The sequence below is a fragment of the Cynocephalus volans genome, chromosome 5, assembly GCF_027409185.1.
Source record: "Cynocephalus volans isolate mCynVol1 chromosome 5, mCynVol1.pri, whole genome shotgun sequence".
Lineage (NCBI taxonomy): Eukaryota > Metazoa > Chordata > Mammalia > Dermoptera > Cynocephalidae > Cynocephalus > Cynocephalus volans.
In genome coordinates this window covers 88,856,403-88,879,490 of record NC_084464.1, presented here as the reverse complement: position 1 = coordinate 88,879,490, position 23,088 = coordinate 88,856,403, and positions in this window count along the sequence as shown.

The following is a 23,088-nucleotide window of genomic DNA, read 5'->3' as shown; positions in this document are numbered from 1 at the left end:
AACACAATTTATGGTGTGCCTCCATGTATTTGAGTCTGAATTCTTGAAATATTGAGATAGTCAGAGAAGAAAAATCCTGGTTGCATTGCCAGTGCACTTCAACATGCCGGGTTCCAGAAAAGACAGTCTCAAAGCGAAGCACCTCGACCCTTACTAGAGCTGCCAGATAAAGTACATAATTATACAAAGAATTATTTTTTGTTTCTATGAAACTCAAATCTAACTAGGTGTCCTGCATTTTTTAATTTCCTAAATCTGACAGTCTTAAACCTTATGAATAAGATGAGTAACAATACATAAGGGCAAGTTCTTTGTAAAATAAAAGCAAAGATGTATTATGGAAAACAGTGAAAAGGCATGCATTTTAAGATAAAAAGAAAAAAAAAAACTTAAGCATGGAGTGTGCCTCTTGTGCCTCTACTCATTCCCTGACTCCTGAGGAGTATCTGTCAATCATTCTCCTGCACTATTAGAGATATTTATAAAGAAAATTTCAATAATAGCTCACAGCTTAGGAGCCCTAAGGATTTTGCATGTTAGAAAGCATCAAAACTGGGGAGAAATATATCATAAAGAAAGTGAGAAGAAATTTAAAAAGAAATAAACAAAAAACACCAAATTTATAAATTTGCTTTTCAACAGGTTCTTCAGTATAGAAACCTCATTGTGTCCAGGCTCATTAACAAGACTGGGCCACACCTGCTGGAGACCAACAGGGAGGGAAAGGCATGGGGGTGTGGTTACTCCTTGGTGCATAAAGGGAAGCACCACAATAGGCATCCTGGGAAACAGAACCAAGGGTCAGCTGCTTAAAGGAACTCAATGTTGCATTTGCAAAGGAGACCATATGGAAGAGGTGAGACAGAGAAAGAGAAACTGATAAAGTAGATACCAGCTAGAAAGAGGATCAGGAATCAGACTAGTCAACACAGATATTTGGGGGGGGGGGGCGCGGTTGGCGGGATACCTACGATAAGCACACAGTATTTTCTGCTGAGCCTGGAGTGGATCCTTTAGAGCTGGGCTGGAAAAGACAAATTCAGACCACCTGAGCTAAGGTTGGACTCAACTGCAAAGAGTCTGAATTAGAGAAGATTTTAAATAAGATGCAATTTTCATGTTCTCAAGTATATTCAATAACATGGGTTTCTCTAAATGTATAAAATAATCTGTTCTCTTACACAGCATAATCTCGTTTAGCCTCCTAATTTACCTAACATTCCTCATTGATTGGTCAGAAATTAACTGCAGTTCAACCTTGTCCAAATCATCATAGGTTTTTTTATTAGTGCAGTGCAGTTAATGAGTTTTTCCTCTAGTATCTGGCTCTCTTGCTCCCCCTCTTTCATTCTGAAAGGCAGCTATAGTCTATTTTTCTATTTCTAAGCCTATCACCTGTTCTGTAAACTCACGTAGTCATGTTTGGGCTGCCCCAAGACAGAGTTATACCTAGAGTCTTTTAAAGAGTGAAGAGAACTGTTGCTTAGTTAAGCGAGTCATAGCAGTCTCTGGTTGTCAGCACCTACCAGACTCGTGTACTGGTTGTCTCCTCCTGGCTACTTGGAAATGTTGGAAGTGACTTCCAACAAACGGTTGGAAATGACTTCCAACAAACGGTTGGAAATGACTTCCCCAGATGCTATTCCTCCATAATCCCTACCAGCAGGTGTTCCTTTGATTCAGAATGCTCAGGAAGTCAGTATTTGCGAAGCACCTTCCAGTAGGGGGAATCCCTGTTTACCTCCTTCCATCCAGGAGGGTGGAACTAGACAACGCTGCTCAGGCTGACCAGACACTGGAGCCACGGGTACATAAGAGCCTTTTTTCTGTACTGTCTCTGATGGGTAATGGCTGTCTAGGGTATGCCACTGAGAAAGATTCCAATGCACACCCAAATTGCACGGGTAGGTGTGCCACATGGAACATATCAGGTCTGCCATGGATGTCGAGGGGAAGAGGAAGAATGTGGATTAGTTAAGTGCCATTACAAGTCACAATTGCCCCACAAACTACCTTCTGAAAAATTCTTAATGAATATCTACAACTCTCCTGGTTAAAAAAGTAATGAGATTTTAGTATTCGCACATGAACAGAAAACAGTAAGGAGTTATGTCCTATTGAGAGTATTTACCCACCTTGGAAGAGGGTCCTGACTTTGAGGTGAGAAACATCTCGACTTGGCACATGTCTAGAGAGAAACGTGCATTTAAGAGAAAAAAAAATCCTTATTTATATATTGCTGGTGAACAGAGGAAGAAAACTAAAAGAAGCATGATTTTTTTTTTCTAGTTACTAAAATCAAGGAAGCTCGCAGCAAGCCAAAACTTTAAAATTCTGTAGCAGTTTATGACAATTATGTGGAAAAATCCACAAAAAGAAAGCAAGGAATTCCTTAGGTGTCATATGGTGCCTTCCTCTCAGGTACAGTTGAAGAACTGTACAAACGTTTACTTATTGGCTTCTTGCTTCTGTGTGTTTCCATTTCCCCTTAGTGCTGTTCTTTTTTAATGGCACTTATATTACTTAATAAAATAATGAATAAAAATATTGGGATTTTTAAAAATTGGCAAACCTTAGCAAAAAGTGGAACTTCATACATGGTGCACCAAGCTTTTAAATTAGGAATTGAGCCTCCACCTATGAATGATTCTTTTTTAAGTACTACACCATTACTTCAACACAAAGTTGCTGCATGGGTCCAGTTGGTATGGATTGTACTCCAACAACAACACCAAAGTACCAGACACTTGGCCAATGCTCCTACCATGTGGCATCAGTGGCAAGAGACAGCTCTCTTGGCCGGTTGGTTCATTAACAAATCACCGGATCTTTTTCCACACGTTGTGCCAAACAGTGTGCTCAGTTACTCAGAAATCACGTCCACTTCAACACACTGTGTGTCATTTAAAAAGTGTCCGGAGTGTCTGTTTTCATTTTGAGTTCTCATTTGTTCTCTTGCATTCTTTTAGCATTTTCACATGTTTTGGAGTGTGCAGCAGGAAAGGGAAGCGGGAGGAAGAGGCAGAGACTTCCCCTAGATGCTGGAATCCATGATTGCTGAGTCAGCCACTTGATGCCAGAAGTGGGTCAGACCCATCTTAGTCTGGCATGGGAGAGCCAGGGCTGAGTGGGAAGAACCTGGCAAGTGGTAACAGAAGACTCAGTGCAGAGCAAGAGGGCGCTTCTGCAAACCACAGAGTAGGCCTGAGAAAGAAAGGAGGGAAAACATTCCAAGGTAAAAGAAAGGATAAGCAAGAGGTACAGTCACAAACCCTAAAATGTGTGTTTGTTTTACAGGGATGTTCCAAGAGTGTTGAGAGATTCCAGGTGTTTGGGTTTTGCGTCTTCTGACTTCTTGTTTTGCCTTTATGTGGCAATTTGAAAGGCACAATCGTCTACACTTATACAGAAAAAAAAAAAAAAGAGCATAAATACTTTGTATCTTTCTGAACTCTAGGTTTCTTTAGGCCTCTGAATTAAATGTGTTCCCTGGAGTCTAATAGTGTCAAACGCTGCTTCAAATCAAAAAAAGATGGGGGAGCTCTCAGCTCTCCTAACATCTATCACACTTTCCAGGGACAAATCTCTCCTACATGTGTGTGATTCACCAACCACTTCTCAGATCTACCCTGCCTACCCCCAAACCAGATACATAAACCTACACTTGACCTCACAGAACGTAAAATTTTTGGCAGCTTCAACGATTTACCAAGCATTTTATTCAGGTTTCATCTGCAAATTTAGAGACTGCATTTCATAATTCCATTCCAAATCAAGTCAAGTAGTATAAGGAGGTACCTATCATAGTACTTGGTCCATAATAGTTGCTAAATATGCTTGTTATAGTAGTAATTACCATAATGCTAATTATTTTGTGAAAATGCTAGTGTAGCTTAAGTCAGCAGTGCATCTAGTTATTTTTTTAATTTGAGACTTTTGTCTTAATGGAGTCTGTCTTCTTGTGCTAAAAAACAAATACCAGCCTATATGGTCAGCTGACACATCCAGTCCTACTCAGCCTTGTCAATCTAAGTTCATGCCACTTTGTACATGATTGACAGACTCCACCAGACCAAAGTCAAGGTTTGAAAGTGGCTGAGAAGTGATAAGTGACCACACCCACACCACCTACTGTGTTCCTCTCCTCTAACCAATTGTACCAGAATTATATCAGGAATGAGATGCCTCTTGGGATAAAACATAAAATAAATAGAAGAGCGTCAGTGACTGCACATATGCAGACATGTCAGCTGGATTCAGGAAGACCAAATGAGAGCCAAATAGCAATGGTGGGACAGGTGGGAAATGGGATGGGATTGGAGTACATAAGGGTAGTCGCCTTACAGGGAAGGAAGCTCACACATCAGCTGCCCTAAGTGTAGCCTGAAGGAAAAGGGCAGAAGGGTCCCAGATGAAGAGCCTGGCTTAGGCCCCTGAAGACAAGTAAGTGTGTCCACTACAAGGGTGGCCTCCACTGTGCTTAGTAACAGCTTGGGGCTCAAGGAGACTTGCTTTGGACTTCTAAATGAAAACAGACAGGAGACTTTCTTCTCTCCACATTCTGCAGCCTCCCATAGAAGTAAGCAGGAATTCTCATCCTGAGATAGGAGCTCCCTCAGCAGACAAGGGCACCCACCCCTGCAGGCAGATTTCAGGCTTAGCTTACTTTGGGAGCAACAGAGCCTTCTGTGGGCCATGGCTATTAATGGCAACAAAGAGGGACAATGCAGACGAATTCTGGAGGCACTTGAAATACCTCTTGGGACTCTCAGAAATACTACAGGGAAAGTTTGGATTGGGCAAGAGTTCTTATGTAATAGGATCTTTTGGGTTGCAAGCAATAGAAACCCAATTCAAACTGGTTTAAACAAAAGAAATTTATCAGCTCATGAGAAATTAAAGGGGATAGTACTGATTTAACATGGCTGGACGCAGGGTTCCGATCAATGTCATTACGGGTCTGTCTCTTTCCCTCTCAGCTCTGTTTTTTATCAAGGAGTCTTTCCATGTCAGCAAAATATCCACCGGGTTCATATTATCTTTGCAGCCAGTGTTCATAAAGAAAAGAGTTCAACCTCCTGGTGACCACATCAATTTGTAGAAGGATTTGAATATGTCTGGACTGTAATTTTCCCATCCCAGAACCAATTACTGTGGCCGAGGTTTTGAAGCACTTGAGTTTTTCAGACTCATTCATGGTACCTGCCCCAGGGATAGAGGTGTGTGATGCCTGTTGGCTGACAGTGCCCAGGAAGAGAAGAGACACATCTCAAAAGAAAGGGAAAAAAGAGAGAAGGCCAAAATTTTACAAATAGCCTCTGCACTGTGTAGGCAGACTGGGGCTTAGAGCTAACCAATTCCAAGATTAACTACTGAGATAACACCAATCATATCTGAGTACATTGGAGATATATTTTATTGCCACCTTTGAGCCATTTTTACTATTTCATTGCTAATGGTCATCCTAGTTGAATCCCCCAAGTAACATCTGCTTGGGTTTTTGCTGTTGTTCCTAAATCCAAATACTTCTTTTCTAAAATGCATGGATTTACCAAAGAACTCCTGCTTTGAATATACATGTCTAATTTATTTTTTCATATTTTGAGTAATGACACATTAATCTGACCTCCTAGCTGGTCCTTAACATGAAAGCCAGCTTCTGCCTAAGGGCCTTTGCACTGGCTACTCCCTGTGCTGGGATTGTTCTTCTTCCTGAAACCCACGTAGCTAAGTCCCTCATCTTCTTTAAGTCTTTACTCATCCTGACCACCCTATTTAAATTGTAACTTGCCCCCTTCATGCCAGCCCACTCCCACACTTCTGTTCTACTTCCCCTTTTTCTGTGTAGCACTTATCACTTTCTAAAACATTATAAAATTTACCTGGTTTTTTTTCCTGTAAAATGTTTGGTGCCTGGCACTTAGTAGATACTCAGTAAATATCTAGTAAATGAATGAATTTTCACAAGGCACCAAAATCATAAACAGATTGTTATTAAAGTTTTGGAGATTTTAGCACAATATGAACAATAATTTATAACTTAATATTAGATATATGGTCTAAAAATTAATAAAGAAAAAATTATTAATCAATTTTTGGCCACAGAGAATTTTTCTCCTTAGACCCCAGTTTACTGCCCTCTTCATGGGCTTCTTTTCTTTAAGCCTTCTTTTCTCTCTGTTCTTCCTCTTCACCACTCCAGGAGAACTTCTGGAAAACTACAGATTCTCCTTATTAGGCAGGACAATTCAGTCTAATCTTTTCTCACCTACTTGACTATGACATGCCCAGGAGACCTTATCTTAATCAATCAGAAGAGTCCATCAAGAAATATCATGATTTTTCCCAATAAGAGAATTCCCTTGAGATGACACTGCCCTTTACCAAACTGTGAAGTGAACAGTGAGGTTTTTGCTCTAAGTAGAACCTTCTTCTGCTACATATGTCAGTGTATCAGGAAATGCCAACACCAAAATAGTAACCTCAATGTAAAAGACTTACTGGTGATTTTCGTTTTCTTCTTTTTGATTATCTTACTTTCTATTTTTTCCAAAACATACATGTAATACTTGTGTAATAAGGAAAAAAAATTTTATTATTCTCCTCTGTAATATGAGTATTGATATCTAGCAAGTAAGCAAGTAATTCTTGAGACATGTTAGTCATAGGTAAAGGAAGTACAGTATACATGTGCTAAACATAAACAGGAAAGGATGGAAGGGGTATATAAGCACCCAAAATTAATGAGGCAGCTGCCACTTTAGGTCAAGATGAAGTAACAGTATTCGCCCTCCTTAAGCAATTTTTAAAAACTGGACAAAAAATATAAACTAATGGTGTTCAGACACTGTCAGGCAGAATAAGACAGTGATTATTGGGAAAAGAAAAGCCAATGTGGGAATAACAGGAGACCAGAAGAGAGTTTATGAAGAGAGCTTCCAGGCCACAGAGCAGGGAAGAGGCGGGACTCAGACAGAGCCCATCAGTTTCCCTGAAGATACAGATTTAAGAATTTGGGGTGTCTACATCAACTAGGATTTGTGGGGTAGAGTACTAAAGAGGACATAGCCTTATGTAGAGGAAGGAACTTCAGGGAGAGAAAAGAGCTTCATGGAAAGATGAGAGAAAGAGGTAGAGATCTTCACAAAGTTCCCCTAGTTTTCAGCTGAATACTGGTCAGCATTTGTATGAGGAAAATGCCTGATGCTGGGAAGAGAACCATTGGAAAGGAATAGGCAGAACAGTACTCAGCACTCTATACACAATACTCAATACACAGGGCTAGAAAGAGTTTGTATTCCCACCAGCCACAGAAAAATCATAATACACAAGGAATCAGGTAGAGTACTCAAAGAGACATTGCCTCAGTAGTGGGTAAAAATTAGCCCTAGACTAAATGTTATTCTTTTCCCACCTAACAAAGCTTAAAAGCCTGTCTTGAAAGGATTAAACTGTCTCCAAGTAAGTTAGTGACACCTTAGAACAAGTAACTTAACTACACCTGTTTCCAAGTAACTTAACTACACCTTAGAACAAAGCGTAAGAATATTCTTAAAAACAGAAAAACATCCAGCACCCAACACAACATCTGGCATGTAATAAAAAATTGCCAGACATGCAAAGAAGCAAAAGAATGTGACTCAAAACCCAAAGGAAAATCAATCAATAAAAATAGACTCTGAAATTATGTAGATGACAGATTAGTAGGCAAGGATATTAAAATAGTAATAAATATATTTTGTATGTCAAAGAAGGTTAGAAAAACATAAGCACAATAAGAAGAGACATGGAAGATTTTTAAAAATCTAAAGGACCAAAATCAGACTTCCAGAGTTGAAAAGAATGATGACTGGATGAGATTAACAGCAGATTAGACACAGCAGAAGAAAAAGTTGGTAAATTTGAAGACAGACAAATAGAAACTATCCAAAATGAAACACACAGAGAAGAGACTAAAAAAATACATGAAAATTTTTAAAAATTGAATAGAGCATCAGTGAACTATGAAACGGTGATTTCAATCAGTCTAATATACATGTAATTGGAGTCCCCAAAGAAAAGAGACAAGAGCACACAATATTTGCAAAAACAATGGCTGAAATATTTCCAAATTTTATAAAATCTACAAATACACAAATCTAAAAAGTCAGTGAATCACAAGCATAAGAACAGTGAAGAAAACTATACCAAGGCAAATAATGTAATTGCTTAATTAATGACAAAGAGAACATCTTAAAAGTATCCACAGAAAAAAGATATGTTATGTACAGAGCAACAAGGATGACATCTGACTTCTCATCAGAAGCAATGCAAGGCAGAAGACAGTGGAGCAACATTTTCAAAGTACTAAGAGAAAAAAAATTTCAACCCAGAATTCCATACACAGCAAAAATAACTTTCAGAAATGAAGGTAAAATAAAGAAGAGTTTTTCAGACGTACAAAAACTGACAAAAATTTAGCAGACTTTAAATACACACATACACACAGATTTTAATGACACACACACACTAAAGAAGTCCCTCACGCACAAGGAAATTGATATCAAATGGAAATATGGGTCTACACAAAGAATGAAGAACATTGGCAATGTTAAGCATGGGAATAAATTCTTTCTCATTTTCCAATTTTCTTTAAAAGATAACTGACACCTGAAAGCAAAAATAATAACAAAGAATTGTAAGGTTTACATTTAGAAGTAAAATATATGACAATAGCACCAAGGCTGGGAGCCAAGGCTGGGAAGGGGAAATGGAAGTATGCTGTTATAGAGTTCTTTTACTATGTATGAAGTGATATAGCTTTACTTGAAGATAAGACACTGTTACAAAAATTTAAAAGTAAGCTACACACTGGAGGAAACGTAGCTGACAAAGGACTTATATTGAGATTATAAAGAACTCTTACCACGTAATAAGACAAATAATGCAATAAAAATAGACAAAAGATTTGAACAGACCTTTCATCAGAGAAGATATACCGATAACAAATAAGCACATGACAAGATGCCCATTACATATTAGGGAAATGAAAATCAACACTACGATGAGATATCACTATACACACACTAGAAAGATTAAATTAAGAAGACTGGCTATACCAAGTGTTGACAAGATATGTAGTAACTGGAACTCTCATATATGGCTGCTGGGAATACAAAATGGTACAACTGCTTTGGAAAACAGTTGTCACTTTCTTAAAGCATTAAACATATACCTACCATATGATCCAGCCATTCCATTCCTTGACATTTACCTAAAAAATGAAGGATTTGTCCCCAAATGGCAGGAGGGAGTTGTACGAGAATGTTCATAGCAGCTTTATTTGTAATAGCCAAAACTGGAAATGACCCAAATATTCATCAGTAAGTTAATAGATAAACATATTTTAGTATATCTATGCAATGAAATACTACTCTGCAATTAACAGAAATGAATAATTAATACTCACACCACCACGAATGAATCAAAACAATTAAGTTGATTTAAATAAGCCAGGCAAGAAAAAGAGTGCTTTCTGTATGTTACTATTTATTTTAAAAATGATGGAAAATGCAGACTGGTCTATAATTACAGAAAGCAGATCCCTGGCCGTATGAGAATGAAAGTTGGAGAGCAGAGAAAGATGGATTACAAAAGGGCACAAGAAAACTTTTGGGGATGATGAGTATGTTCATTATCTTCACTGTGGTTATGATTTTATGTATTTGTATGTCAAAACTCATAAAATTATACATTTTAAATATGTGCAGTCTATTTGATGTCAATTTCATCTCAATAAAGCTATTTTTAAAATCTTAAATTTTTGAGAGAAATAATTTGTGAAATGTTAAATATTTATGACAATTTAGCATCCTTTAATCATCCATTGGGGAGCTCATTCTGCAAGAGAGAAACAGATAAAGGCTGTGACTACTCAGTGGTGATCAGTGAGCTTCACTTCCTGGCCTTGCATACTTCTTCCTGGTCATTCCAACAGAACAGGTGTGTGTTGGCTCCAGGCAGTTTCTGTCTACTGAGCCCTCTTGCTCACCCTCAGCTCTGGTACTTGTAACCTCACAGTCAGCAGGAAGGTGGATGCAGCAGAAGGACAGCATTGTATACCCCAGGATCCAGGTTATGAGCTCCTTCTACCCCACTGGAATCTATCCTAAGTGTGTCAACCCACCGCATCTCTTTCTCCTTGTTTCTCACCGTATGTTTTAATTGGACTCAATATACTGTGCCATTCATGCATCTTCCTTTGGTTGTGAGTCTTTGTGTGTCTGGTCTGTGAGGCTACTGAAACATCAAGGTATTTCCCACTGCACCATGCTCAGATGTCCATGTTGGGGGTGGGTAGGCATCATTGAAAGAGCAGGGGTTTCCCCCTGTATTAATTCATTTTACCCTCTGGCCCACTGAGTAATAAAACATTCTCTGTCAAGATACTCAACCTCTTTCTAACGATATCCTATCTCCTTTGTCAGATAAACTCTTCAGCGGGAAGGATTTTTCTGCAGTGAACCGCTTCTCGGTGGGCTAAACCTGAATCACTGGCTTTGAAACAGAATGCTGGGTTCACATCTTACCTCTTCTCTTGATTTGATTACTAAAGTTCTCTGAAACTCATTATTAAAAAAATCTATTTGAAATCCAGATTTCTCAGATGGAGAATTCTATGGCATGGGCATTAAAATTCTTTCCTCGTTGAGTTGTAATGATTAAGGGACTTAACATTTTTTCTGGTGCCTGGTATGAAGCTTAAAAACCCAGTAAGTAATCAACAAATGTTCACTCTATTTGTCTTCCTTCTCCTCCCGCTGCCTTTGCAACATTTCCCTCCCTTGCATTTCAGCTCAGGCCTGCAGGCCATCTGCATCAACTGCCGTCTCCAATTAGTCCCTCCTCCCCTCTGGGGCTCTGTCCTCCCACAGCCGGTGCCCAGGCAGGAAGCCGTCTCCACGGCCCACACGCTTGTTTACTAAGGGCACTGAGAAAACAGCAAGGCCCACGCTCTCTGCTTTTCCTGGCTTCGTTCTCACCCTCTTCTCCCTCTACCACAGTTCCACTTTGCCTAAGGCAGGAACCAAAGGTCTATAGCAGGCCCAGACCGAAGGAACAACTGCAGGGAAGGCAGTGGTTGAGACCCTGCAGTCAGTTACTTCTGCATCACCGTGAGATGATATTCCTCCTTCCTGAAATTTCGGATGTCTTAGCCACTCCCACCCAATTCCCGTGCAAAAAACCCTTTTTGCCCTGCTTCTGCTGAAGTGGAAGACTTTTAGGAGATGTTCTAGTCCAATCCAGAAAGGAGCAGTGGCGCAGAGGAGGTAAGAGCCCCGTGCAGAGGCGGTGAGCCAAAGCTCGGGTTGGGTTTGTCAGCTCTTACAGTCTCCTGCTCTAGGTAACTAGTTCCGTTCTTGCCCTTCCAGACAACTGCCTCCCATTTTAAAATTGTTCTCCTTTGTGAAGGAAAGAGCTCGTTTGAACTGATTCTCAGGTCGAAGCTTTTCATTCCTGTCCCCGGACGTGTGCACTTGCTGCTCGAGCCTCATCCTTGCTGAGGCAACCCGATGCGTGTCACGGGCTGTCACAGGTGAGGGGTGAACACACAGAAAGAGGACAAGGAGGAGGAGGCAGAGCAGCAAAACAGGAGATATACACGGAGACAAACAGTTTCCTTTGGAAGAAAGAAAAGCATACTACTTAGCTCTTTGCCCAAATTGTTATTTATTATTATTTTTTTCATGAGACTAAAGATTTCTTTTAGTGAATATTCATGAAATACAAAACTGATTGTCACCCCTCGTGCCCATGATGTGAGGGCCAGATTCATACTGGCAGCATACCCATTACCACAAATTGCATTTGTACCCCGTGTCCCCCATTTTCCCAATTTTTAAAAAATTCCCTGGCTCTCTTGGGAGCACTTAAACCCTCAAAGCCAGTAATTGCTATTTCTTTATTGTTTATTTTTGCTCATTGACCAGACCAGTCACCTGAGCTTCTAGGATCAAAACAAAAGTTACCAGTACCAAGTACTACAGATGTGACCGATCCAGTTAAAGTTGTGTGTTACAATGTTTCTTGAATACACACACGCACGCACGCACGCACGCACACAAATATACACATGCACATAAACATGCACACACATGCACTGAAACGTACACACACACACTTTTCTAAATGAGAAATCACAGCTCAGGTTCCCCAAACTGTCAAGTTTAGGATTAAAAACTTAGGTAAAATTTGAAGTATAAAAATTGACATAACCTCACCTCTCTAAATAACTCTGTGCTTCATATTAATTTAAATCAAAGCCAGAAAATAAAAGAAAAAATATAAAAGAAGTCTGTAAAACCTAAGCTTTATACTTTTAACTTGTGGGGAATAAAGTGGTCATGCTTAATTTAACCTGAGTTTGTCTTTTCAGACAAGTAGTTCTCAGATTAGCAAGCCAATAAACTGAATTTTTCATTTTTTTCATATTTCCCTTTCTTTTCAAATAAAACTGCCTTGGTGAGCCACATTTCAGGATGGACTAAGTTGCTCCTAGAGTGGGAATCAGATGAGCTGGGAATCCACTCAGATCTTATTAGTTCTGCATTAGATCTTCAATCAAATACATTAGTGATATACCCTGGTAAACAATGCTCTTGGGCCTAAACAGAAAGGAAGTCACAGGAATAATGCCCTTCCGCACAATTCTTGTGTACCCACCCATCTCTCTGTCCTTCCTTTCCTGAACAGAGAGGAAACGGGATTGCAGTATAAGAACAAAGATGAGACAAAGTGGGAGAATTTCCACAATGAACTTTACCCACTCTAACAGAGACTGTATATGTTAGCTGCAGGATTGAATGGTTCTGAAAAACTGAATTGCTTGAACTCCTACCACCAATTTCAGAGGGCCAAATAACTCCAGGCCATCATGGTAATGGTGACAATGTTACTAGTTTTAGCCCATTAGAACTGGTATCCATATGTATCTTTTTTGATAGGCAGAAACTGAAATTTTGCAAACTTTTAAAATAAGTACTCAGGACTTTTTAAGGTGAGGAGACAATATTGTGGGAAGGTTAGGATTAGAAGGGAGAAAGTTTTGTGAGTGAGTCCTTTCTTTTTGATACCCATGCTAGAAGTCCATTGCTCTTAGTTCCTTTTTTGTTGCGTTTTCCAAGGGGAGGTCCAGGGAAAGAACTGATAGATAAAAATATTCTGGAGAATCACAAAACTTGCTCTAGACTGTGTTATTAAAAGGGAAAAAAAATACGAAGAATAGAAAATCTAATAATTTTAAAGCTGAAATAAGTTTGAATGTCTTTATTAGTCTCTGTGTAGACTACATTTTCCCATTTTACATACCCAGAGCAGCTTTCTCTCTGGACAAGTTCAAGGAGATGAGCATAACTCTGGCAAATATGACAAAGGACATGAGTACTTTAAAGGGAAATTGTTATAAGACAAATGAAAAACTGCAACAAACATGCAAAAAAAATAATCCTTTGAATAAAATAATTCAAAGGTTGAAACATGCAGGCTCAGGGATTTTCTTTTTTCTCTTCAAAGTAAGTTCGTTCTTCTTAATTCCCTCGACATTTGAATAAAATTCTCAAAGCTAAAAAGGGCTTATTGGCAAAATCAGGAAAATCATATGAAGCAAGAGCATTCTGGCTGCTTGGTGGTATTTGATGGAAAGATTAAAAACATAAGTCTTTTTTTGACATATTGATTTTTTATTTAGTATATGTTTCTACATTTTCAGCACAAAGAAAAGTACTATTACGCTTTCTCTTTGAGAAAATTTACGATTTTAAACGCCTTCAGCTTATATTTCAGTGTATTTAATTTTGAAGCTTAATTTATATGAGAGTTTTTAAAGTTTTTAAAAGTTAAACCTTTTAAAGGTATTCTTACAAACAATACTGATGAAAGGAGTAATTTTCACATAGTTAATCTCAGACTTCTTTTGAAGGTGTGAAAGAAAAGTATAACTTAATAGGCCTGACAAATTTTTATTGTTTCTAGCCATTTTTAGGGTTTTATACAGCTGGGAAGACTGGTAACATCCATTCTTTCTAAATTATTCCATTTTGTTTAGAGGAATTTTGATTTGGAATCCAAGACACATTTCCTGAGGAAAGGGTATCATTTTTAAGTGACTTTCCCCCACCAAACCGCACATCTCTTTCCATTGATTTCTTCCCACACTTTCCTGGGTGACTTCCCTCTATTGATAGCCATGTCAGCGTAATTCAGATTAGTCAAACAATGTCTTAAATGGCCTTCTCTTTAAGAAAATGTAAACTTCTTCAAATTTAAGGCAAAGCCAAATCCAAGGTTCCAAATTCTAGTGCAATATTTGATTTTAAAAGATAAAACATGGTATTTTTTTAATGAGAAAAATATTATTGAAAAAGTAAACGTAAGTGAAGAGCACAATTGTTGCTATTTAATAAAATAAACTACATATTTTTAACCAACAGAAATGTCAGCTATACTTGTTTGTGAGCAGAATTTCATTTTTTAACTTTATTTTAAATTGTTTTTGTATATACAGAAATATATAAGTTGTTTTTAATGTTTGTATTGATTTAAAACTCAAAGTTTTCAAATAAACATTAACTTACTGAGTTAGCTGTTGCACTTCCTTAGGTTTTTGCTGTATTCTCCTGTTCGTAGTGCAGATACAGTAAAACATACCCATTTATATTAATGAGTGTGACATTCCCTGAAAGTCTTTAAGGTATTTTATTCTTCAACTTTGCTAAGACTTTTAAGGATAAACAGCTTATTTTACACAAACAGGAATACTAGTTTCTTGACATCACTGACAAAGGGAAGAGCTGTGCTAGGAAGAAAACATTCAGGGGCATCTGAAGAGCAGTACTGGACACCCTAAATGCTCCATGGCTTCCATAGGAAGCACTTCCTCCCAAGAGCACAGGCTGGATGGGGTTTGCCACAGGTCATCCCAGATGCCTCCCACCTTCCTATTACTGTCAGAAATAATCCAAAGCTGCCCAGGCATTTTTCCAATTTCCCCCAGCAGTCTGCTCTTAGAGGAGGGATACAATACCTGTGACTGCTGTATACCCAGTGACCGGAACAGAGCCTGACATTAGTAGATACTCTGTTAAACGTGTGTTGAATGAATGAAGAAATGAATGATACCTAAGAAATGTGCAGTATTTCATTCAGGGTTGTTTGTTTGTTTTTTCCTTTGGTTCATTTGTGCCCATTACAAAGTAAATTCTCTGAGGGGCAAGAACACAATCTTCCCAGTATCTGATACATGACTGGTACTCAACTAACTTTAAGTAAAGTTCAAAGTTCTTAAGGTACAGAATAGCCCTGAAAATAGGCAGTATAGTATCATGGTTAAAAGTCTGGACACATACTGCTTGGTTTCAAATTCCAGCTCTATCTCGTAAGTTGTCTGACCTTCAGACAGGTACCTTAACCTCCCTTAGTACAGAGATAGTAACAGCACCTACCTCACATGGTAGTTGCAAGAATTAAATAGGCTAAAACATGAAAAATGCTTGGAACAAACCAAGCACCTAGTGGTTGCTTTATTGTTATTATTATTAAAATTTTAACATTTATGGTAGGTTTGAAGTCTTCTAACAAATTCTAGCTTCTAAGATTTTTTGGTTTGTTTATTCTCAGAAAAACATAACTTCCTGTTTCTAAGGAGGAAAAAAGCTTTTAAAAGTTATAAAAAGACTCAAAGGCTTCTTGGACATCAAATAGCTCTTACAAAACAACATTTTGATGAGTTAAGTGTAAAAGAATCAAAAACATACGGATCAAATTTCCTTTATAATACACATGGGCTTAAAATGAAGAGAAAAGTGCTTAGCAAAACACACTTTGGGTTGCCAAACCCAAAACATTGAAAAACAGTTCAAGACATTCTGCAGACCCAGAACAGAACCAGGTCTCCCCATCCACAGTTGAAGCCCCACTCATCTGGACCTCTGAATTCCAAACTGCTCCACAGCTTGTCATCTTTTGATCCATCTTCTTGAAGGGTAACCATCTCCCCAATTTATGAGGAAGTATGCTGCACCTCAGAAGTAATAGAGAAGCAGCTTATTATATAAGCAGTTTATTGAAGTCAAAAAGGTTATCATCTGTATATGATTTTCATTTTAATATTTTATTGAAGATCTATAGCTGTGCATTTGAATGCAATAATATGTTGCATATAATAAAACTAAAATGTAGTCAAATGTTTCATAATAAGTTGGGTTTTTTTTGTTTGCAATATAACCATAAGTAAGAGGCAATGTGTACATTTGAACATATTATTCGGGATCAGATAATATTCCAAAAATTGTTTGTTGCATAAAAATATTTTTTTCTAATATGATTTTCTTTTTGAGAGTATTGATACTACTCTGCCTGCACATGTCATCAGGACTGAACAACATGTATTTCACTAAACCAGACAACACTCTTTTCTCATGTATTAAGTCTATGAGATGTTTTGTAGCTCTACTTTAAGAAAGCAAAAAAGTTGCAAATTTTATATTTCTTCCAAAACAAATAATGTTATAAATTGAAGCCCTTTACAGGCTTTTATAGAGGAGGGAAAAAAGCAGCTTGCAGTACTAACTGATACCCAGAAAAGCAGACAGGAATTAAAATCCCTTATTAATATTAATGACATGGTCACATCTAAAGGTGCAATTTTTTAATAACACAGGAAAATATATGGACTGCAAGATTTTTTTTCCTGTTAAGCCCTGCTACATTTCAGTATTTCCTGTAGTAACCTAGATCCAGTATCATAAGATTTAATACATCAGTTAATAAGTCTCTTTGCAAATAAAATATTAGGATAAACTAGAAAGAATGTAATGTTTCTGAGAATATCTCAAATTGAGATTGGAAGGTGGCAAAACTAACCTAAAACACTTTTCTCTATTTTAAAATGCATTACGTTTAAAAAACTTTTTTTCTTAATGATTTAACTGAAAAGATACCGATCTTAAACGCATTTTTCCCTGCTTAAGAGTAGTCTAAGGCAATATGGTCCCCTTCCTTTTGGAACTGTCAGATTCTCTTTGAGTAGGAAGTTTGCTGCTAAAAGAACTGTCTTAAGAATGAAGTGTTGGTAATATATGCCCATATAATGTCTTATTTTTAGGTCTAATTTTTAAAATTTGATGAACACAGACACTGGTTTGCTTTTAGTTTTGTGGAAATGTCACTGAAGATCTCAATACAGGACCTATTGTGATCTCCACCAATCCCTACCATACCCACTGCTTAGATTTGCTCAAGAATCTTCATTCCAATGAATTCAGGATCAGATTTTCTGCAGACATGTTATCTTGGCTCACAAGAGACTGGGAGGCCCTTGATATGTCATGAAAAATGTTTCAGTTATAAAATAAAAATAATTACTCTAAAAGTAAAATTGTATGATGATTCATTCCACTTTACATAAATTTTTATTTCTTATGACCAAAAAGATAATCTATCCAAGATGTCTGCAATTTTTGTCCTAGTAAAAGATGTCAAGATTTTCAAAACTTTCAGCCCGTAGATATGACTGGTTGAAATTAGTGAAAAGACTACATTATAGATTATTTTCAGGAAAATGTATTTGAATTAATTAAAATTTTCTAAAGTAACTCAAGATAATCTAATAAAGTTACCTAGCAGATATCTTTGGGGACAATACTTCAGTGACTGGCTCATCTGTGTTTATCATTACTCATATATAAATGAGAATTTCTAGAATAATTTTAATATTTTCAGACTTTATATAATAGTATATACATTTCCCAGAAATCTTAATTATGACATTAATCATTTAAGGAAGAGCTGTTTAATGAGGAAAAATGCAGCCCAGCCACTGTCTAAACCATCAAAAGCATCAAATAACTGAAAAATCAAATTATTGAAGCTTCATCACAATTAACATACATTATGCAAAGGAATCAGGCACAAGTGCTCATTATTTGACCTATTTCGTGTCTCATAAATAAATTGACTCTTAAAATCAATATATATAACATCTTTGGCCTCTGACTACTCATTGTCACTAAGATATAAAGTATCATGATTGTCTGATACATCCTGTTTGATCACACAGAGATATTTAAGCATAAGACCTGTGCTAACTTTCTTTCACTAGTGGAAGCTGATGATAAGGTAAGGACTCTAGGTTTACCCATTCGTTAAATATGTTCTGAAGACTCAGTAGGTGCTAGCCACTGAAGAATCAAAGAGAAATAAAATGACATAGTTTACCCATAGATTATAATTTGTTTAAAATTAAGACTCAAAAAGCTGAAAAATTGTAGAGTGGAAGAAAACCTCGGAGATCACTTAATCCAACTTTCATTTTATAGATGAGAAAAGTAAGCTCCAGATTCGTCATAAAGATTTGTTTAAATTAAGTTGTTTTTTGGTGTGTATACAGTTAGAAAAGAATGATGCATTATCTATGCTCTTTTGACATATATGTAGTCTATTGCATAATTAGTTTATGTAACTACCATTCATAATTTTATTGCCAAATAATTGTCTGTGTAGTGCTTTGACTCAAAATAGGTTTGTTTGCTGTTTCCTTTGAGCAAATCTTTGTCTGAACATGCAGTTTGGAATAGTGCTAATTAAATCAAGGTCCTGTGCTGTTTCTTGTTTAGATCACTTCATTTGGTTATGTGTCATGGTCTTAAATCTGGCCAGACATCTCACAAATACATTTGAGGTAACTTAGATAAAATAGTACAGATAAATTAAAAAATAAAAATAAAAATAAATACATTCTCTTTGCTAAGAAAAACTACACAGCCCAAATATCTTATAGAAAATGAATCTGTTGGCAGAAAACGAACATTGTTGATAACTAGGCTAAATTTACTCAATGATCATAAAAGAATCGCTCAATTTTATTTTCTGTTTCCAACCATCTCCACTTCAGTTTGCCTTGCAGCAGCAGCTGAGGTGACATCCATTTTCTACTTGTGTTCAGATGAGTGTAAACATTTTGAAAAAGACATTAGTCATGGTTACTAGAAAATACTGTTAGTAGGCCTCCCTCTTCTTCCACAGAACCCCAATTTTAAACAGGTATTCATCACTCAGGGAGGATAACCCTATAAGCAGCTGAAAGATAAATCTACATTAGTTTAAGCCAATTATGGTTTTCCCATTACCCTTGTGAATGATTAGTTCAGCCGTGGCTGGGTAAGAGGAAGTCTATAGGCATACATCTGGGAAAGGTTTCTGTAGCTGAGGTATTTAGCTAAACCCCAAAGTTTAATTTTCCCTTTCCACAGCCTGTGGTAGTCTCTGGGAAGCAGCTGCCCAACCAGATACTATATTTCCCAGTCCTCTTTTTCATACATAGAATCAGATGATTAGTTCTAGTTAATGGAATGTGATCAGAACGCCAAGACAGTCACATACACAGTATACCTTCTCCCTTCTGCTGCAACCTTGGATGTCATGTAGAAGATGGCAACATCATAGATCTCCAGTTTGAGGAAAGATTTCAGAAATATGTGCATTAGACTTTGCATGAGTGAGAAATTTTATTATGTAAAGTTACTTCTCTATATTCTACTTTTTGTTCAAGGGCCAGAGGAAAGATGTAGCACAATAGAAAGAGTAGAGATATCTACTCTTAAAAATATAGGCAAATACTTAGATGTTTTACTCTGGGTACTTTTTCACTCTGGGGTTTGGTTTCCTCATCAGTAAAATGATAAGGCTAGCACCAATGGTCTGTAAGCTCCCTACAGACATCACATTCTGTGATTCAAGACATCAGTGTATCAGTTATCTATAGCCACAGTATTGGCAAGAAGAGACAGAACTGATGATCTGCCCATAAACCCAGAACCTAGAGTTGTGAGGAGGACTATTTCTAGGCAGAATGAGGATATTGTTCTGGGGACAAGGGCTGCATGTATTATGAACTGGAAGCTGTGACATTGGGAACCTGAGCCCACATTGGCATGGAACACCTATACCTAAGCTTATGCTGGCAGAAAGAGCACCCTTCTTGCATGAACCCTGAAGAAACACTGCTGGATGAACAGCTCCCAAACATAGCCTTACAAATGGCTTCTTGGCTACATTGGTTTCAATATCCACACCAGCCCTGCACTACAGAAAAATCAAAAGAAATAGGAAAGGCAAATGAGTGTCATAGCAGCACTGCCTAAAGATAGGAGGTTCGGGATACTGGCATTGAAGGCTGTGCCTACTCTCTGGTAAGAAGCCAGTGGAGATGAAGAGCACCTTATGTACCAGTGTAAGCAATCATGGGGTCCTAGAGACTACATGCGCTGGAGACGCACAGGAAAAGTACAGGACTTCTGCTAGTCTCGAAGATGGGGGCTTAACAGTTATTGTAATCAAACCGAAAAATCAATGTGATCTTATTTTCTAAGCTAAGCTAGTGAAATAGAACATGCCAAGTATATTATTATGACCATTTCTTAAAATTTATAATACTGGAAATTTTTTCCTAGAATAGAAAGTTATACAAATACAAAATGCCTTTTTAAATCAGATGTGGTTATATAGAATTAAGAAAAGTTGAACCCATTATGTACTTATTATAAAATGACTTGGTTGGTGATATTGAGTAAAATATATATATGATAACAAATATATTATTTTGTGTGGACATTATTCAGGCATTAGAGTCAGTGATACCACACATCTTATATTATTATACATTGCTATATATCTTATGGTAGCTAACCATAGGAGATAGTAACTTTAAAGTAAGTTTCCATGTGATTGCCCCATAGACCGGTCCTGGGAACTTAAGCTCGTAAACATAAGAAAATAATTTTCAATTAATACTTTAAAATATGATTAGTAGGATTAGTAGATTAGTGGGATTAGATTAGTAGGATTCATTACATAAAGACTCATATAAAATTAGTCTCGTTAACTGCAATCTACTCCTAAGTACTTTTAATATTTCCTCTGAAATCTGCTTACACTATTCATTAATTTTTTCCCATATAAAAAGAGGTTTATTTAGATGTTAGAATCATCTAGTGAATGAACAAGATCTTGCTTTTAAATACTTTAATGAACTTCCACCAAATCTTTGTAAACACCTCTTGAGACACTATCAAAATCCTCATGATTCCACCTTTCACTCTATCTGCATTGACGAGAGAATATATGTCTACCCACCCTAAGGTTTTTCTAATGTCTGGCTTGTGATGAGCAGGTGAATCCACTCTGCATTTCACATGCATAGCCCAGAAGTGTGGGGGACTTACACTGTGGAGCCACCCCTGGTCAATGCAGAATGGGCAAACATATGAATACTTTGCTCTTACATTATCCAGGCAGACAGTTCTGAGGTGCTTTTCATTAAGCTCTGTGGAAAGTCCCAGCCTCAGTTGCCTGTAATGTAGCCATCTCCTTAACACACCCTTGTATGGTTTCCCCTCTTTCCATTTCCCCATCCCTGTCCTGTGTCCCTGCTCCTTGAGATCACTTTCAAATTAGCTACCTGCATGGCAAAACTTTGCCAAATATTCTGCCTTCCAAACCCCATTTTCATTCATTGGAATATATTTCTATTTTTTTATTTTTTTATTTCAGTTTTCAGTTTAGTTTTTTTATTTCAGTTGAAAATTTAGTAATAATCAAATGAATATGTGAGGATGCTGGGAATTGGTGCTACCAGTGGTTTTGGGTCTTCCTAAACCCCCAGATAAAAACTGAGAGAGAAAGAGATTGGATAGCAAAACCAAAAAACTCATGAGCAACATTTCCAAAAAATTAGGCAAGGTATTTTACCAAACACCAAAATATATGCAGTTGGAAACAAACCACCAATAGACACAAATTATGAGTGTTATAAGCATCTTTGCAGGGGTAAACAGAAGAAAGCAACAAGACATCTGACAAAACTGAGGGAAAAGGGAAAAGGCATTCACTGGAAAGTGTAGCAGGCCAAGTGGAGAAGAGAAGTTGAAATTGGGCAGGATTTTGCCCACTCCATTAATGCTGAGTGCAAACTACCCTACCCCACCCCTGTGAATTCTCAAAAGTCCCCAGGCAGGTCTTTTTCAGGACAGGGCTTCACAGTGAGCAGAAACTTCTAGGAGTGGGATAAAAATTGAGCAGGACGATGGGGACAAAAGAAAGAAAAGTTTCATTTAGAGTGAAGGAGGGGAAAAGAGCCAGAAAATTACAGAAAGCAAGTCACAATATTTTTTAATACTATATGAAAATGACAAAAGAGTGCATTCCGTAAAGTTAGAAAACACTTCTCAACAAAGCCTTCTTCTAAAGGTATGGAAAATTAAATTCACATAAAAATAAGCAACAGAAAATAGAATCACAGTCCTATAAATAATTACAGCATTCCAGAAAAACTGCTCAAAAAATATCAAAATTGTAGTATTTCAAAATGAATTAGTAGACAGTACGAAATGGTGATATAAGATGTGTTTATTAGAGAACACAAATCAGAATTAGAAAAATTTAGAAATGAAGTGACAGAATTAAAGAAAAAAATTTAAGTAAAAAAAAAATCATTTTAGAAATGAAGACTAAACCAGAAGAATCACAGAAGAAAACAGACAGAAACCAGCCCCCTCCACCCAGACGCAGGTAAGAAAGAGAGCATGCCCACAGGCCTTAGGCAGGAGCCGAAGATAGTCCCCACTGCCTGGAAGCAGACAAGGAGAATGCCTGGGTTCTGAAGCAGGAGGTGAGCACAGGTTTTACCTCCCAGAAGCAGGCAAAGAGCAAAGAGCATGCCAAAAACACCACTTCTGCGTGGGTGGCCCAACATAGCCATCACCACAGCCACAGCTGCTGCAAAAGTGGCTCACTGCCACAGCAGTAGCCACAGCCACCATACAGGCAGCCTGCTAGACACCTGACTGCATAGATTCAAGGAGAGTCACTAGCGGAAACCAGAAAAAGAAGAGGAAGTCTCTGTCCTCAAAACCCACTCCAGAGTAATAGAAGAAGCAACTGCTCTACCAGATGACCAGACATCAACACAGAGATACCAGAAATATAAAAACCCAAGAAAATGTGACACCATCAAAAGAATACAGTAATTCTCAAAAACCAGGCCGGCCCTATAGA